The 13,321-nt window shown below is 32.2% G+C and overlaps 1 long non-coding RNA gene across 1 annotated transcript; it reads right to left on the bottom strand.

Moving 5' to 3' along the window:
- Window positions 1-5,209: 5,209 nt before the first annotated feature.
- Window positions 5,210-6,100, bottom strand: LOC142225341 (uncharacterized). The gene is made up of 3 exons (XR_012719229.1): window positions 5,767-6,100; window positions 5,606-5,711; window positions 5,210-5,540 (listed from the first exon to the last, which is right to left on the bottom strand). It is a non-coding gene; the product is annotated as an uncharacterized LOC142225341 (long non-coding RNA).
- Between the last annotated feature and the right edge of the window lie 7,221 nt (window positions 6,101-13,321).

The following is a 13,321-nucleotide window of genomic DNA, read 5'->3' on the forward strand; positions in this document are numbered from 1 at the left end:
CAAATAGAATTTTATTTCATTACAATGGGTGCACAACTTTTGATTTTGTTCACGATTTACTGAATTGATATAAATCGCGATTTCCATACAAAAATAACATTTTCTAATGGGTAAGTGTTTGTACATACAAATAAGTTAGTTTTTTTTATGGTTCTGTTGATTAAGAACTGAATACTATTTTTAAGGTTATTTGAGACGCTGAATTCAAATCTGCACTTGGCTTTTTCTATCAGCTCGACTTTTCGAGATATACTGTTTTGTTCAAAATTAAGGCACTTCCGCTACATATATTGGAATAACTTCAAAACGGTTCACCATATTAAATTAAAAAAAAAAAATTCCAAAACTCCCAAACAATATTCTCTTTAAGCCGTGCTTACATTGTTTTTAAATTTCGCTGAATCCAAAAAACAGACTTGGATTCAGCGTCTCAAATAACCTTCAAAAACTATATTCAGTTATTAATCAACAGAACCACTGTTCCCCTGTGTTATCAAACGAGAGAAAAGTATTCAACTACAAGAACGTATTGTACTTTATCGTCCAACTTTCTTCGGAAGTTTTCAATTTCTTTAATTTGTCTAATTTTTCACTTCCACAAAAAGACCGGACATTCTAAAGTTCTTGAAAGTTCATAACACTTATACGCTTAAGTGAATTCAATTATGATCGTAAAATAGTATTCCCACCATTTTGTTGTTTCGTTTACCTTGCCGTTTTCAAAGGCCAAAGCCATTGGGGAGAATAAACTCGAAACCTTTTACACCTCACTAAGGGAGAGGTTGGGGATAAACATGGCCAAATGAGAATTTAATAGAAAGAATGAACCACCAAGGAAATCAAGCATGAAGCAATGGAGGAGAAACTCTTACGCACACACACACACACTCATATACACGCATAACAAAAGTTTCTCCATACAGTGTTCGAGGGTCATGATTTGCGAAAAAAAACAGTGAAGCAAAATAAAATCATATTACCACCAGTGAGTCCATGTACAAGCATTGATGATGATTTACAAAATGTAACGCCATAAAAAAGCATTGTTCCGGAATGGTATTTCCTGTTCCCGGGGCTTGTAAAAGAGGATGTTCTGCATTGAGCATGGTAGACATTGAGAGAACGTGTTAGACGGTATGTTTCAGTGTGTGATTGTGTTGCGTTTGGGTAAATGTGTGTTAATGCCATCATTGCATGCTTCGGTTTTATTGTCTTCTCTTGGTTGCGTTGTCGTAAATGCGAATTCTTCTTCACGCTTTCCTCCGTTTCCAAAGCCTAAATTAGATTTTGCAAATTTCTGATTTTCCCCTGGTGTTTGTATGCGACGTGGGAGGAACTATACGAAGCATTCTCTTGGCCAAAGGAAGTGCGGCATTGTTTAGTGTGTAACATAATAATTACTGCAGTAATTTTCCTGAGTACCACCCCATACTGCCCCCCCCCCCCCCATTAAACGATTATCGCACTTTTAATGATATTTACGAACGATTCCTTTTGAATGTGTTTTGGTGAGTGTTATTTGCTATGCTCTTGCATTTTAAATCTATCGAAAATTGTTTGGGCAAAATCTTGGTATAGTATGTCAATATCTACGAGTACAATAGAAACGACAACTTTCGTAAGGGGGATAGGTTTACTATCACCATACACGCAAAAAAATAATTCTTTCCTCCCAAACGAAATTTTAGACAAACAAAGTTCGTTTCTCATTTGCTTTTCGCTGTAAGGAAGTGTATTTGGAAGAAAAGTATATACTAGAGCATTGCATCGGTCATATATTTTTGTGTTCGAGAACATCTCGAAGCCCAACAAGTAACGTAGAGATTTGTAGTCGTTCCCGTTTGGACCGATGTTTGTAAGTTCGAATACAACCATAACTCGTTCTCATTTGTGTTGTGTGAAACGGTCAATCAAACAACTTCAGTCTTCAGGATCAAACACAATGAGTCAAATTGTTTTCGAAAACAAAGTGTAGGAATCGAGGATTTCGAATCTTTTTTTGCCCTCACTTAGTAACAATAACAACAACTTTTATATGTATTGTACGTTTGTTTAGTTGTAAGTTGATGGAAAGGCGCTTGTGTATGAAGTAAAAAAAAATAACATAAAGTGGACAAAACCTTCTGCATTTCTATGTAAAAAGGTATTAACAGCAAAACTAAATATTGCTCTACTTTTTAGGAGAAACATTTGGGATGATATTTTTGGGCATTATAGTAAGTAATCGTTAAAATCCAATTCACTTTTTCGTATAAAAAATAAAGGGCATTCGTATTTAAAGGAAATAAAATATTTTTCCTTTTTCTATAGAAATAAAATTTTGACAAAATTTTCCATAGAAATAAAATGTCGACAAAATTTTCTATTGAAATAAAATTTTCACCAAATTTTTTATAGAAATAAAATGTTGATAAAAATTTTCTACAGAAATAAAATTTTGACCAAATTTTCTATAGAAATAAAATTTTTGATCAAATTTTCTATAGAACTAAAATTTTGATTAAATTTTTTATACACCCTCAAAAAAAATCGCTTCTCTAACATATGTTCCAAACATATTTTGCAGGAAGCACATATATTATTGGATACTGCCGAAACATTAATATGTTTGTTTTATGTGAGCATATTATATGTTTGGAAGCATTTTGAATCCAAAAATATTATATGCTTGGAAGAATTCCTCAAAGAAGATTGTGCTCATTTCCTCAGATAATTTTCACTTCCACGAAATTTTTGAGTTCTTCGCATCTTTTTCTGTAATACAAATATGCTGTTTTTTTCAAATGTCTATTCTCTTGGTTCCGAATGTCTATTCTCTTTATTCCGAATACTCATTCTAATATTCAAATTAAATAATATTTAGACTTCAGCATATTACATTTTTGGCCTTATCATAAAACAGTTTTCCGAAACAACATACAAGCGGTTTCACAGAAATTGCTCCATTTCGATTCTTTCCCTGTGTTATGTGGATATCTTTCATCAACCCTCCCGGTTTCCATCTCTATTTCTTTCTCTATACTCTCTCTCTCTCTCTCTCTCTGTCGCTCTCTGAATAAATTATCACAACATATATATGTTTACTCGAAATTTGTAAATTTATATATGTATACATTCACACATATTATTTTTATGAAACATTCATGCCCCAAACATAATATATTCTAACATATTAACATATGTGTCCCAAACATTTTGTGTTAGTTTAGGAACATTACATGTTTGCACTTAAATATATTGTGTTTAAAAATTGTGTCCGAAACACATTTTGTTTATAACGGAACATATGAAAAACATATTTTTCTAACAGTGTAGAAATACGATGTTGACAAAATTTTCTATAGAAATAAAATTTTGAGAAAATTTTTTATAGAAATAAAATGTTAATAATTTTCTATAGAAATAAAATTTTTTATAGATTTACTCGTTTGCGAATAAGTTCATTGTTCTTTACTTCTAAAAAATTTCCCTGAAGACGAACATCGGAGATGTTTCGAAATATTGGATAATATTAAATAAAAATACAACTCAAAAGAAAAAAAAAAACAACATCTGTTTTTATTCATATGACCTCAAGCAGAACTATACAAATATAATGTTGATAAAATTTTCTATAAAAATAAAATTTTGAAAAAATTTTCTATAAAAATAAAATTTTGAAAAAAATTTTCTATAGAAATACAATTTTGATAGAATTTTCTATAGAAATAGAATTTTGATAATTTTTTTTATAGATGTTAACAACATTTTCTATAGAAATAAAATTTTGACAAAATTTTCTATAGAAATAAAATTATGACAACATTTTTTATAGAAATAAAATTTTGATAAAATCTTCTATAGAAATAAAATTTTGATAAACATTTTTATAGAAATAAAATTTTCACAAAGTTTTCTATAGAAATAAAATTTTGATCAAATTTTCTATAGAAATACAATGTTGATAAAATTTTCTATACAAATAAAATTTTGATAAAATATGTCCCGTTTGCAATACCATCCGACCTACACAATGACAACTACTTATGCCAAGTTTCAAATCGATAGCTTGTTTCGTTCGGAAGTTAGCGTGATTTCAACAGACGGTCGGACGGACATGCGTATATCGACTCAGAATTTCACCGCGGCCCAGAATATATATATACTTTATGGGGTCTTAAAGCAATATTTCGATGTATTACAAACGGAATGACAAACTTAATATACCCCCTTCCTATGGTGGATGGTATAAAAAACAGACGAAAAATACAAAAATAAATTTACTTTTGCTAGTTACATATAAAAACATAACAAATTTAAACATTTACCTTGTTAGAATTACTCATTTTATCGTCAATAAGCTTAACTATTAATTACACACTTATATCTACAGAAACACAAACTGTATGACTTCTTTTCTCATTAAGCATGATTCCATTTTTTGTCATAACATACTCGAGAACTTTGCAAATTCCCGAAACTCCCGCTAAATGTTCGAGTATTCTCGATTATCCCGTTTCACCAAATGCAATCGAATGTTTGCTTGCGACCGAGAATGGAAACAAATGCACAACTTCAATGATGTGACGTCACAACAACATTCACTCGATACTGAATTATTGGGTGTGATTCAAACCATGTCTCATTCATACATTTACATTCATTCGAACCGATTCGATCAAGCCAGCCCAATAAACACAAACGTTTGAAAAATGCTAAATTTCAACAATTTTTCAAACATTTTTTCAAAGTATTAGGGTAATATTCAAGTTGAGAAATTGTTGAGAAAATCGCGTTCTCAACAAAAAACAGACATTACCCTCAACAGTGAAATTCAACACATTAGCAATAATATCTCAAGTGTTATCCTCAAATTGAAATGCATCGCTACTCAATAATTTGTCAAACAATTTTCGATGCGAGTCAAATTCAAAATTAACATCGTTGCAAATACTTTTCAACCTAAATTTGTATGAATGATATCCCCACTTCAAATCGAAAGTCAAAGCCAAAATTCAATGAATTTTGTATAATTTATTCATTTTCATCAAAATAAAATATATAATAATACACTACACTACATAATACACTACAATACCAATTGATAAATAATAATCTTATTAAACATAGCAACAAATAAGAACAAAAAAAAAAAAAACAAACAACAAAACTTTAAATATCTTAAACATTATTAGTAAACACTTTTGCATTGATAATTCGTTTTCCTTCCTTTTGGTGTCATAAAACAGCATTAAAATTTATTAACAAGCGGGCAATTTGAAATTAGGAACGTACTGGACCGCGTGTTAGAATTGATTTCCAGCAGAAGAAATTCACAAAATATCCATTTTAAACTGATAATAGCATATGAATTAAACTGACGATGTGATGTCCATTTTCATCCAGAAGTTGTTGATTTCAACAATTTGTTGTTTTTAACAATTCTAATTGGTTGCACTTGTAATGTTTCTGGAAACTTTTTCTTGTCGATAAGCCACTCATTTTTCATTGGTCAGCTTCTTAATGTTTGCAAGAATGTAGAATCCAAAGATTTTGGTTTTCTGCAAAGAGATTTAATTTTAGTGACTTCTCTAAATTGTTGATTTAATTTTTCATATTGACGTACCAATTATTATAAACTATTTGAAGCAATTCCAGTTAATTATCCACCATTTTTTCATCGGTCAGCTTTTTAATGTTTTCAAGAACGTAGAATCCATAATTTTAGTTTTCTGCAAAGAGATATACATTCCTTAAAGTTTTATTTCATTTTTTATTTTCACTTACCTATTTTTATAAACTATTTGGTTATTTGTCTAAAATTTTCCATTTTTTTATTTCTTGCAATTGACCACGAACTTCGTTGCACAAATAAGTATTGAAAACCACATGGTTTTTTTCGTTGCATTTTAGGGTAGTGTTTTGTCAAAGTTTTCTCATATTATCTTCAACAACTTTTCAAAGATTTCGTCAACATTTTTGCAAATTAGAAGTAATTCGCAAACAATTTGAAGATGTATTGAAGATAAGCTATTTCAAGTCAAGTTGAATTTATGTTGAAAATTATATTTACCCTCAAACTGAAAAGTTGTTGCATTTGAAAAACGCTCATCCTGTGTTTATTGGGAGTGTTCTCATTCTATTCATTCGATCAATGAAGATTATTCAGTCTTCTCGAACCGTTTCGTGAGTGCAGTTGTGTGCGCTATGAATGAATGTTCTCATGCAATGCTCTAGTATATACTTTTTGTGATAAACGTTTATTCTTTTCCAGGATGTAAAAACAATTTCATAAAGACAAACTAAAAAAAAACATTATTTTCTTGCTAATTGCATTTTCCCTCACATCTTTCTCACATCCACGAGGTTTTTTAGTTCTTAGCACCTTTTCCTGTAATACCAAAAATGTAGAAGAAATTATACGATTTTATAAATTTTTAAAATTTTTTACCTGTCGCCTGGACGGAGAATCGAACCGCGGACCATGCACTTTGTAAGCCAACACACTAACCACTGAGCTATGTACCTGTTATGGTCATCAATAGATAAATATCCATATAAGTTATATTTATATAGCATAGCTTGCGGCGCCCACGAACCGAATAAACAAAGTTTATTTAACATAAACAAACATTTAGTTTGGCACCGTGGAGCAGTGGTTGCTACGTCCGACTTGCATGCCAAGGGTCGTGGGTTCGATCCCTGCTTCGACCAAAGTTTTTTTTTGTTTTTTTTTTACATATATTCCAGATATGTTCGGAAGATTCCGAAAAAATGTTCAACATTACATTATAGTATATTAAATTTTGAACTGTAAAATATGTCTTATTAAAGGCCTAAAGTCAGAAAAGAACAGTGTTTGATATAAACGAAATGGATTGTGTTGTTGTTTCAAAAATAACTTTTTTTATTGAAAAAATAAAAATTTTGTAACAAACGAATTTTTTTGGTGATAAAAATTTTAAATTTTCGAAGCAATTCAAAAAACTCTAACAAAAGAAAAACGTTTCCAGATCACGTTTTCCAAACGTTTTTTTTTTCTTTGCGTGTATATTCTATAGAAAATGAATGCAAATATTGTATCGATAAAATTAATACAGATGAAAGTTGTACTCTGCCGTAACTATACCCACCGCCATATGATGGAATTATAATAAGTTTGCCATGCTGCTTGTAACAAATCTAAATATCAAATATTGAGTTTTCACCACATAAAATATATGCTGTCACTGTTGGTACACTGACACAAAATATTGACCTAATATAGAAGATTATGCAATCTAAATTGTATGACACTCAATTTACATAATATTAAGTACAAATATCTTTAAAATAATGAAATTTTTATTAAAGGAAAGTTTGTAATCTTTATATCAAACATTTTTTTCATTAGATTTAGGATAGAAATTTAGGAAATTGATATCCCTCCGTTAAAGTCATTGAAGTAAGCCAATTTTCCTCAAGGTAAAGAAAAACATTTTTAAGCTAAAGAAATCGTCTTTAAATTAAGGATAAAAAAATGTCAAATATAGGCTACGGCTTATTACGAGGATTTTGCATCCTTGTCTTAAAGTTCTGTTTTCGAATTAGGAAAACAATTGATTTTGAAGTATTTTTATTATTTGGATTTTGTTTTTACATGAACAGCTTTACTAATATATCGCAAAAAGAGCGTGGAAATTCTATAAATGAGATCCGTATCTTAATTTTAATGTTATTCTAGATTTAAAGCCAGTTATGTCGCTGCAATTGGACTTTATTTTAAAGAAGCTACATCTTTGGCTTGGAATCTATACCAAAAATCTTCAGGGAAGGTCAAAATTTTGGATGCAGGTTATCATGGTTTTTACAAAAAATACTATAATTTCTATAGTATTGTTTGTCAAAATTTTTGAAATAAATTTTAGAGAAATAAAATTTGACAAAACAATTTAAAATAAACTTTAGAGAAATAAAATTTAACAAAAACTTGCCCAGAAATAAAATTTTAAAAATTTTTTATAGAAAAACATTTTGAAAAAATTTGTATAGAAATAAAATGTTGACAAAAATTTTACAGAAATAAAATTTTGAAAAATTTTTATAGAAAAAAAACATTTTGAAAAAATTTGTATTGAAATAACATTTTGACAAAGTTTCCCCTAAAACAGAGTTTTGACAAAATTTCTATACAAATAACAAGTATATACGGCCGTAAGTTCGGCCAGGCCGAAGCTTATGTACCCTCCACCATGGATTGCGTAGAAACTTATACTGAAGACTGTCATCCACAATCGAATTACTTGGCTTGCGGTAACACTTGCCGATGGCAAGGTATCTTAAAACTTCCTAACACGGTAATATATACCATATAGTCCATACGTGGTATATATTAAACTAAAAAGGCCGATTAAATACGTATATAATTAAGTTTAAAGTTTCTATAGAAATAAAATTTTGACAAAATAAAATTTTGACAACATTTTCTATAGAAGTAAAATTTGGAAAAAAAAATTCTCTATAGAAATAAAATTTGGAAAAAAATTTCTATAGAAATAAAATTTGGCAAAAATTTTCTATAGAAATAAAATTTTGACAAAATTTTCTATAGAAATAAAATTTTGACAAAATTTTCTATAGAAATAAAATTTGGAAAAAATTTTCTATAGAAATAAAATTTTGACAAAATTTTCTATAGACATAACATTTTGACAATGTTTTCTTTCAAAATACAATTTTGGTAGATTATTTTTAGCTCGAGTGGCAACCATGATTATGAACCGATATAGACCAATTTTTGTGTGATTGGGGATCGACTATACATAACTATAGACCGATATGGACCAATTTTGGCATGGTTATTAGCCGTCTTATACTAACACCACGTTGCAAATTTCAACCGGATCGGATGAATTTTGCTCCTCCCAGAGGCTCCGGAGATCAAATCTGGGGATCGGTTTATATGGGGGCTATATATAATTATGAACCGATATGGACCAATTCTTGCGTGTTTGTTAGAGACCACATTCTAACACCATGTTCCAAATTTCAACCAGATCGGATGAATTTTGCTCCTCCAAGAGGCTCCAGAGGACAAATCTGGGGAGCGATTTATATGGGGGCTATATATAATTATGGACCGATATGGACCAACTCTTGCATCGTTGTTAGAGACCATATACTAACATCACGTACCAAATTTCAACCGGATCGAATGAATTTTGCTCCTCTAAGAGGCTCCGGAGGTCAAATCTGGGGATCGGTTTATATGGGAGTTATATATAATTATGGGCCGATGTGGACCAATTATTGCATGGTCATTAGAGAACATATACCAACACCATGTACCAAATTTCAGCCGGATCGGATGAAACTTGCTTCTCTTAGAGGCTCCGCAAGCCAAATCGGGGGATCGGTTTATATGGGGGCTATATATAATTATGGACCGATGTGGACCAATTTTTGTACCATTGTTAGAGACCATATACCAACACCATGTAACAAATTTCAGCCGGATCGGATGAAATTTGGTTCTCTTAGAGGCTCCGCAAGCCAAATCGGGGGATCGGTTTATATGGGGGCTATATGTAATTATGGACCGATATGGACCAGTTTCTGCACGGTTGTTAGAGACCATATACTAACACCATGTACCAAATTTCAGCCGGATCGGATGAAATTTGCTTCTCTTAAAGCAATCGCAAGCCAAATTTGGGGGTCCGTTTATATGGGGGCTATACGTAAAAGTGAACCGATATCGACCAATTTTTGCATGGTTGTTAGATACCATATACTAACACCATGTACTAAATTTCAGCCGGATCGGATGAAATTTGCTTCAATCGCAAGCCAAATTTGGGGGTCCGTTTATATGGGGGCTGTACGTAAAAGTGGACCGATATGACCCATTTTCAATACCACCCGACCTACATCAATAACAACTACTTGTGCCAAGTTTCAAGTCGATAGCTTGTTTCGTTATGAAGTTAGCGTGATTTCAACAGACGGACGGACGGACGGACGGACATGCTCAGATCGACTCAGAATTTCACCACGACCCAGAATATATATACTTTATGGGGTCTTAGAGCAATATTTCGATGTGTTACAAACGGAATGACAAAGTTAATATACCCCCCCATCCTATGGTGGAGGGTATAAAAATATGAGAAAAATTTCTATAGATATGAAATATTGAAAAAATTACTTATAGGAACAAAATTTCCTATAGAAATAAAATTTTGAAAAATTTCCTATAGAAATAAAAATTTCATATAGAAATAAAAATTTTTGAAAAATTTTCTTAAAAAAAATTATAAATTTTGTATAGAAATAAAATTTTGACAAAAAAAAACTTTGTACAGAAATAAAATTTAAAAAAAAAAAGTATATACAGCAGTAAGTTCGGCCGGGCCAAATCTTAAATACCCGCCACCATGAATCAAATATAATAGTTTACTTTGAAAACTATTCGTGGTAGCGCGTTACTTGATAATATATACAATTTTAGGGGGTCTGATGACAAATCTTCAAGTAAATCAGTTCAACCAGTACGCTTCCCGAAAAAAAAATTTAAAGATTCTACCTATGAAGACTAGATCAGATTTTGGATTTATGAGAACCAATTTTGTTTAAGTTTTAGAGAAATCATAAACATATCGTGTATATGATGAAATAACGCCTTGATGTGAAATCTTAAATCTGTAGATTTTTTCCGCCATTATTTAAATGAATACGAGGAGTAAAATCTGGAAATTTTACTTTCAGTTTCAAGCAATTTTCATGATCAGTGCGCCTGCTATACCCTGAAAGAAGTGTTTTCTTTTCTGAGGAACGAAATTTTAGAGACTATCGTTGAATCGCTTATCAAAAGTTTTGATTAGTGTGCTCTAAACGAATATACTTCATACGAAAGGGGAATTTCGTTTGTCTAAAATTTCGTTCCGGAGAAAAATATTTTTTCTTTGGGTGTACCCTCAAGAAGTTAAATCGGTCTATATCGATGACTTACCAAATGGACCGGTAAAAATAAATACGAAACAGATTTTTAAGGTCTAAAATACCAGTATATTTACATTTTTGTGCAAATCGGATAAAATCTACGGTTTCTACAAGCCCAAGGTGTTAAATCTGGATATCGGCGTATGTGGAGGCTTTACTAAAACATGGGTCGACACACACCATATTCGGCTGACCTATTTCTGGTCAGCCGGATTCTAGAAGTCCTAGAAATAAATTCGGGAGCTAGGTCTAGGTTAGGTTAGGTTAGGTTAGGTGGCAGCCCGATGTATCAGGCTCACTTAGACTATTCAGTCCATTGTGATACCAGATTGGTGAACTTCTCTCTTATCACTGAGTGCTGCCCGATTCCATGTTATGCTCAATAACAAGGGAACTCCTTTTTATAGCCGAGTTTATAGAGAAGCTTTTAAAACCCTCAGAAATGTCACCAGCATTACTGAGGTGGGATAATCTACAGCTGAAAAAACTTATTGGTGCAGGAATCGAACCCACGACCTTGTGTATGCAAAGCGGGCATCCTAACCATTGCACCGAAGAGACGGACATCGTTAGACCATTCCTGTTCAGAAATCAATATTTCCCTGTGTTACAAACGAAATGGCAAACTTATTATATCCCCATCACCATCATCATCCTATTGTAGTGGATATGAAAAAAAAACAAGTATATACGGCCGTAAGTTCGGCCAGGCCGAATCTTATGTACCCTCCACCATGGATTGCGTACACGCTCACAAAAAATCGCTTCTGTAACATATACTCCCAAACATATTTTGCTTCAAGCATATACATTTTTGGGTATTGCCCAAACATTTATATGTTTGATCTCTTCCAATATATAATATGTTTGAAAGCATATTGGTCTAAAAAAATATATGTTTGGGTAGTCAATTTCCAAACATTTTGTATTTTTGCATCCAAATTCAATAATGTTGTCTTCCAAAAAACAATATGTTATTATGTGACCATATAATATGTTTGGAAGTATTTTGCACCCAAAAATATTATATGCTTAAAAAAATTCTCCCAAACAATATTGTGCTCAAAATTTTATTTATTTATTTATATATTTACAATCATAATGAATTATGAAAATAAACAGGTAATATAGGTGCTAACAACATAGGTTTTCGACCTGAATGCTCAAAATTTTGTTTCTGCCCAATTGTATATTCCCCCACATCTTTCTCACTTCCACGAGATTTTTTAGTTCTTAGCACCTTTTTCTGTAATACAAACATTGTAGAATAAATTATTCAATTTTATGATTTTTATACCCTCCATCATAGGATGGGGGTATATTAACTTTGTCATTCCGTTTGTAACACATCGAAATATTGCTCTAAGACCCCATAAAGTATATATATTCTGGATCGTGGTGAAATTCTGAGTCGATCTAAGCATGTCCGTCCGTCCGTCCGTCCGTCCGTCCGTCCGTCCGTCTGTTGAAATCACGCTAACTTCCGAACGAAACAAGATATCGACTTGAAACTTGGCACAAGTAGTTGTTAAAGATGTAGGTCGGATGTTATTGAAAATGGGCCATATCGGTCCACTTTTACGTATAGCCCCCATATAAAGGGACCCTCAGATTTGGCTTGTGGAGCCTCTAACAGAAGCATATTTCATCCGATCCGCCTGAAATTTGGTACATGGTGTTGGTATATGGTCTCTAACAACCATGCAAAAATTGGTCCATATCGGTCCATAATTATATATAGCCCCCATATAAACCGATCCCCAGATTTGGCTTGCGGAGCCTCTAAGAGAAGCATATTTAATCCGATCCGGCTGAAATTTGGTACATGGTGTTAGTATATGGTCTCTAACAATCATGCAAAAATTGGTCGACATCGGTCCATAATTATATATAGCCCCCATATAAACCGATCCCCAGATTTGGCTTGCGGAGCCTCAAAGAGAAGCAAATTTCATCCGATCCGGCTGAAATTTGGTACATGATGTTGGTATATGGTCTCCAACAACCATACAAAAATTGGTACATATCGGTCCGTAATTATATATAGCCCCCATATAAACCGATCTCCAGATTTGGTTTGTGGAGCCTCTAAGAGAAGCATATTTCATCCGATCCGGCTGAAATTTGGCACATGGTGTTGGTATATGGTTTTTAACAACCATGCAAAAATCGGTCCATATCGGTCCTTAATTATATATAGCCCCCATATAAACCGATCTCCAGATTTGGCTTGTGGAGCCTCTAAGAGAAGCATATTTCATCCGATCCGGCTGAAATTTGGTACATGGTGTTGGTATATGGTTTCTAACAATCATGCAAAAATTGGTCCACATCGGTCCATAATTATATATAGCCCCCATAT

The sequence above is a fragment of the Haematobia irritans genome, chromosome 2, assembly GCF_050003625.1.
Source record: "Haematobia irritans isolate KBUSLIRL chromosome 2, ASM5000362v1, whole genome shotgun sequence".
Taxonomy (NCBI): Eukaryota; Metazoa; Arthropoda; class Insecta; order Diptera; family Muscidae; genus Haematobia; species Haematobia irritans.